The sequence below is a fragment of the Ciconia boyciana genome, chromosome 7 (genome assembly GCF_034638445.1).
Source record: "Ciconia boyciana chromosome 7, ASM3463844v1, whole genome shotgun sequence".
Lineage (NCBI taxonomy): Eukaryota > Metazoa > Chordata > Aves > Ciconiiformes > Ciconiidae > Ciconia > Ciconia boyciana.
In genome coordinates, this window is record NC_132940.1 from 7,585,385 (window position 1) to 7,592,389 (window position 7,005).

The following is a 7,005-nucleotide window of genomic DNA, read 5'->3' on the forward strand; positions in this document are numbered from 1 at the left end:
TTCACTAAGAACTGGTTGGAATTTATTTTCTTAAAGCTATTTTGAACCATGAGCAACAATTCTTGAGAAGGCATTGAGGAAGGAGAAGCACATATACTGACATGATGTCACCACCTTAATTATTATGCTGGGATATAAAAATACGTTGAAAAGCAGCATGGCCAAGATTACCATATCATTTAATTACAACCTACTTTCATGACAGGCCGTCAGTTAATTAAGAGTGTCAAAATGCTGAATTGCCTCCAGCTTCTACATGCTTTGCAGATGACATGGAAGTAATCTTTTTAAATAGCAACAGCTTAACTGAAAATGTAAAACCCATAGTGAAACACTTTGAAAAATGAGGCAGGCAGCTGAACTGACATGAAATTCCCCACACCATAAATTCACTAGGGAAGACAGTTATAACCCATTTAATTTGCTCTCTGAAGATTGTATTCACATGACGATTTTTTTGTGTGTGTTCAAAACTATTTTTCTGAAGTTGATATAATTTTAAGAGAGTTACAAAAAAGGAGCCTTAAGTGCAGCTATGCACATGGCCTGGCTCCAGCACTGGCACCTTCCCTCCAGACTGCTACAATACAGGCAAATGTAAAGCAGGAAAAAGCTTAGAGAAAGGTGTTTTTTTTTTCTTCAGAAATGTCACCTCCACTGATTCTCAAGTAACAGATATGACACTAGAGAAAATCGCTGTTGGTGGAATGATAGTTGGAAAATGATGGAATTGTTTTACCCATTTATTATACCTGGCACCAAATCCCTTATTCTCTTTATAGGACAGTCTTTTTAAATAAGTGATTTTGTATAAATTATATAAGATACAGTTCTATATAAATTGTAGCAAAGCAAAAGAATACAGTGGAAAGCAGGCTGGATAGAAAACTCATGCCTGAACCAACCATCAAAGAATAAGAAGAGTATCCAAATGCAGAATTAAGCCGAACATCTTGAAACTGAATGAAAACAATGCAGTCCCTCTCCCTCATTCTCTCTTTGGTAATGAGGTGGTCCTTTTGTCAGACAGCCAGAAAGAAAAAGTTTTGGGTTTGTTTTTTTTCCCCAAGGAAAATGAGTGCTTAACACTGGAAAAAAAATTATGAGCAAACATCTCCCCCTATAGTTTGCAAAAAGCTGAGCACCTTAGTACTAATGAAGAAAATCCTGTCTCTTGGCTGAATAAGGGAACCAAGCTAAAAACCGAGCCAGAACTTTATGTGGTATGGAAACATGGGAACACATACCCCGAAGAGAGTGCTTGGATAAAAAAGGATAAGGCTACAAGAAAGCAATCTGAGAATTCAGCAGAATTGCAGCAGGCTCACTGCCTCATGACTGTGGCAATGTCCAGGTGATTAACAAATTAGGGGTTGGAGAAGAAGATAAGAGACTGAATTTCAAGATAATTTAGGTGTGAGATTAAGGGGAGTTTGTTAGGCCTGTAAAATAGGCAAAGAACTTCAAATACTAGAAAGAGATTAATGAGCTTCCTCAGCTGAGTTCAAAGTGCTCTTTATTACTAAAGACTTTGATCAAGAAAATATTTGAGCTAGGTAAAAAATGCCATTTAGTATAACAGACTGTGAAAATGAAAGCTGACCAGTAAACAAGAATGGTTCACCTTGCCAAGATGAGAAATATCTCAAAACAATTTTCACAAAACAGTGATTATTCAACAATTTAATGTGTATTTCAAAGGGAGTATGTGTTGGATGGATCCTGTTAGCAGTGTCCGCTCATGCTATGACACTATTGCTGTTTCTGTAAGGAAGAAGCCCCAAGCCCTGTAAATGCATTTTACTGCCATTTACAATTACTGAAAGCCAGTTGTCATTAATTTGACTATACCTTACATGATAAGCTGTACAGAGAAAGGGCCATCTTTTATTCTCTGTTTTTACAGAAAACAGTATAACAAGGAGTTAGTATCCAGCAAGGCCCATTACACAATATGATGATGCAACATTAATTGCACACTGTGTTCTCCCCTGAGCACTACCGTCAGCATTTAACAGACAATCCTTGAGATCCAAGCATTAGCCCAACAGTGGCTGGAATGGCATTGGCTACACCCATTTCCACTAATGGTGGAAAATATCCCGTTGGTGGCAGCTGCACTGGCTCAGCAAATACTTTGTGTATCAGCCTGTGCCAGCCTCCTTATTCATGAAAACATACCTAAAATTCCCATTTGCAAGGTGTGGTGTTGAACATCGACTGGATGAGTCTGGAAGCCCGCAGGCATTGACATACAGACACTAAATCACAGAAAAATTGAGTGAAAGAAGCAGTAACACCACTGGTGTTATGTAAAGAACTCCTTGCTGAATACAAGGCACTAATTATGCCAGGCAGATTGTGCCCTCTTCCCCATCACTTCATTTCTCTTTCACTAGTACATATGAGAAAAAAAAAAAAAGCCAGACACATGCTCATCTTGATGATGTCATTTATTAAGTCAGCAGTGATGACAAACAGGGAATCATTCAGTCTTACCGTCACAGACAAACCCCACCACTAAATCCCATGGAAGTGTACACATGTAGAGAGAACAGGACAAGTGGAAGGAGTGTGCATACTCATGACCCTATGAACTTGATGGCTCTGCTTGAACCTTCCTGTTCTCCTAGCAATGTTTTGACTTCACAGAAGTGTGGCAACTCCCTGCTCAAGCAAAAGGACATTGCTTCACTGGGTGTAATTAAGCCTATTAAAAAAACAGGCTTATTTATGTCCTGCTAAATCACATGACTGAGATTTTGTGGAATGCTGTGAGTCAGAGCATTTGGGAAGCCCTGACCAGCTATTTCCTCAACATCTCAATGAGAGATGTCTGTAAGTTGTTCAGGTTTGTAACTCAGAAGTCAGTCAGCTGAACGTTTTGAGTTTGCTAAAAAAGGTTGGTACCCCATTTCAAACTGCCAGAACCCTCGCAAAACAATTTTGACTATGATGCAGAATTAAGCACAATGTTAGCCAACAGAAAAGGGCACAGTACACAATAGTACATACAGCAGGGAGTGGCTTTTGGGGGCATGGGGGGAAAGAAAAAAGCTCCTAGGCATCTTTGACATGTCCTTTATCTTCCTTTTACCAAATCAGAGACATATTCTGAGTATAAGACTGGCAGATATTTTTGCTTTAACAGGATTACCTAACTATGGTAGTAACAACTGTTAAAGCTTGTTTTTATTGTGCAAGTAGACAATGCATGTAATACCTCCCACATAAATTTTTCATGGGTCTGCTTACAAGGGTAAGACTAATTAAGGACAAGTATTTAATCACCTGTCTCTTATCCTGGCTTATCTAAGAGTTAACATAGAAGGGCAAAAATTGAACCAAGATATCACATACAAATTTTAACACAGGTTAATGTCTCAGCAGAGAAACCAACAATAAGAATTTCTCATCATGCTTATTCAATGCAAGTGAAGTCTTGTTCTGAGTAGCTACTAGTTCATTTGTTCTTTCCTGACAAATGCTGGCCATCCCAAACCATAATGAACCTGAGGGTCCAAGCAATTTGAAAGTATTAGCATACTGCGATGTCAGGCAGCCCAAATTCAACACCTCTTTCTCAGACAATACTCACAACAGCTATAGAGAAAGGAAGATGACAAAACTAGCAGTCACAAAGGAAGATACATTTGGTATACATTCCTGATGATGGTACTGTGAGCCATTGAGGAAATATGGGTATAAGACATCTAAACCTTTTATTACAGCTTACCGCAAACTCATGGAGTGCTTGTGCAGATTAAAACCATAAAAAGCGTATGCATTTTTCATGGAAAAGTTTCCATCAGTTAAGATGCTAATGATGTATCTCTGCTTGTTCCCAAAGAAAAAGCAGTCCTGTTCAAAGAAGTCGCCAAGTTCTCAGTGACCCAGACTGCACTATAAAAATCCTCTGTAATTTAACAAAATGATCAGGATAGAACACACTTTCCACTAGAAACAATAGCTAGGTTATCCCTTCAAATTTGACTACAGCCTTTGAAAGAAAAGGAGTGGATGGAATGTTTTTATGGAAAACCCATTTCAAGGTTCTCAGGAGAACTGAGCTGGAAAATCACCATGTAATGGGATAAACTATTACAATTTCAGGGCTGGAAGTGGCCAACATGATTTCTCAGTGCACGCTGCCAATTAAAGCAACTCCGCAACTCAAAGGGCAGGATGTCGTGGTTGAACCCCAGCTGGCAACTAAGCCCCACACAGGTGCTCACTCGCTCTACCCCAGCAGGATGGGGGAGACAATCGGAAGGGTGAAAGAGAAAACTCGTGGGTTGAGATAAAGACAGTTTCATAGGTAAAGCAAAAGCTGCACACGCAAGCAAAGCAAAACAAGGAATTCATTCACTCCTTCCCCTCAGCAGGCAGGTGTTCAGCCATCTCCAGGAAAGCAGGGCTCCATCATGCATAACGGTTACTTGGGAAGACAAAACGCCATCACTCTGAAGGTCCCCCCTTCCTTCTTCTTCCCCAGCTTTATATACTGAGCATGACGCCATATGGTATGGAATAGCCCTTTGGTCATTTGGGGTCAGCTGTCCCAGCTGTGTCCCCTCCCAACTTCTTGTGCACCTGGCAGAGCATGGGAAGCTGAAAAGTCCTTGATTTAGTATAAGCACTACTTAGCAACAACTGAAACATCTCTGTGTTATCAACAGTGTTTTCAGCACAAATCCAAAACATAGCCCCATACTAGCTACTATGAAGAAAATTAACTCTATCCCAGCCAAAACCAGCATACAGGAGAAGAGATAGAGGTAATAGTATCTCTGTGTTTAAGAGTTATTAATTTACAACACAGAAATCATGCGGCTGAGAGAAATGTGATGTAGAAAAGACTAGAAAATGTAACATATTCCCTGTTTTTTCAGAAAACTGACATCACTTTTGTGTCAAAATTAGAAATCTCAGCAAAACACTCAAATATCCAGCAGGAGATTATAAGAAAACCTGGTGTCTTTCAGTCAAGCTGAGGAAGCAGGCTGTGAGAAACTTAAAACAGACAGGGGAAGAAATCCTTATTCAAAGTAAGAATTATTTTAGGATCTGTTGGCTTTCTTTCAGAAACATACAAAAATGCAAGCCATTGCTAATTACAGCTGCCACTCACACAGAACAGACCAGAGTCTCCAGCAATAGAGCAAATGTTTAAAAATGAACAGAGAAGAAACTTTAGTTGCATCATTGCCGCCCAGAGACTGTAAAAATGCTGTAAGGAAGTTACAGCTATTTTCAATTAAACACCATGTGTCAGAAACCATTTCAAACCCGATTTTGTCACAAAAATGGGAATTCCTTATTAAAGTTCACTTTGTAAGTTATTGACTGAGATTTTCCATGAACAAGAACCTGCAGCATGAATCAAAACTTCAATAGCTTGCCCCCCCCCCCCATCACTGCTGTCTAGAAAGAGACATGCAAAGTGGGCTCAAGGGGAAGGCTGTGTTTGGGTGCCATGCAGCTGCAGAGTGGTGGGATGGCTGGGTCAGAGGGTGGCTGCGGTAACAGCACACTGGAGTCACATGCTGCAGCTTATCAGCCCACAGTGCAGGCAATGTCTATGCCTCACGAGGCATAGTGAACTGTATTGAACCCCTATTTCACAATTAAAAGTTTAAAAACACACTGAAAGTTACAGTATCTGACCAGATCAGTCGCCCAAGGCATCAATATGGCAAATCCTTCCCTTCTTCCCAAACTCAGTATGACCCTGGCAGCAGCATCGCAAGTTCCCCCACACTGTCTTGCCAAGACAAGCCTCAGAAGCAGAGCAAGCAGCAGCAGTAGGGTTAAAAGGCTAGTGCAGTCTGCGAGGATGGTTTGCTTGATGGTCACCTCTACCAAGCCTGCCCAAAAGCATGCAAACGCTTTGCTTTTGAAGGGAGGTTACCACTTCTTTCACAGAAATTTAAAGCTAGCTAGCAGGTGGTAAGGGAAAGACAACTGACAAGGGCCCCAAAGCTACAGCTTCCTCTGCGAGCACCCGCTCACGCAGAACAAACTGTGGGACCTGCAGGTTCAAACCACGGCTCAGGATGCAGTTTCACAAGCTGGCTAAGCCAACCAAAGCAAGCTGTCAAGGAGAGGAACGGTCGAGCTTTTAGCGTGTGCCAGTACTACTACGCACAACTGCGTGGTCAGACTTGACAGTAAGGCGAGCTGAAAACCACTGAAAACTAACTTTAAAAAAAGTCATCTACAACCAGTTGAGCAAGCTGATCCAGTTGACCTCAGATGTCAGCTACTACTGCTGGTGCTGGGAAAAGCAAAGGAAGGGGAAGACTTTCCCCCTTGGTGGCAGGGAAGCCTGAGATTGGTGAAGGCCTTTCAGAGCACTTCACTCTTGGTATGCAAAGGTCTGGTATCCTGCTGACAATCTGTTGAGATTTTAAGTCTTCACTTACCTACGTCTGGCAATAATTTGCATCGCTTGGAAATTTCCAGCTTCACACATGACCTCAAAATCAGATCGGATGTTCTCAAAACGTAGTTTGCGCCACATTTCCCAATGTCTGTAGAGAGCTGGTTACATGACACTGGCTCTTCTTTGTCAGCTAAGTTGCATTAGACAGAATCTAAAAATACATTAAATACTTTCTAATATTACTTTTTGACATAAGCAGTTACCATAGCTGCCACAAGGATGTTGCAAGAAAGGGCAAGAGGTCGCATAACTCCTTTTATTCAGCTGGGGTATGTGCACTGAAAGGTCAAAAAGCTTTGGAGTATAATTTTTTGTTTCAATGCTTGCCTTAGCATTGATACTTTATCAAAAATATCAGAAACAACTTCAAGAACTCAAACGAGCAGATAATCTCCTTTTACTCGAAGGAGGCAACTAATTTAGCATAGTTATGAAATCCATCTGCAATGCAAAGTTCAAGGAAGTGCCGCCTAATATTTGAGAATCCGATAGATACAGGTTGCCAAGAAAAAACTGCGTCTGAGCAAGCTGTGGGTCTGTCGTTTAGTGAGAGGGTGTTT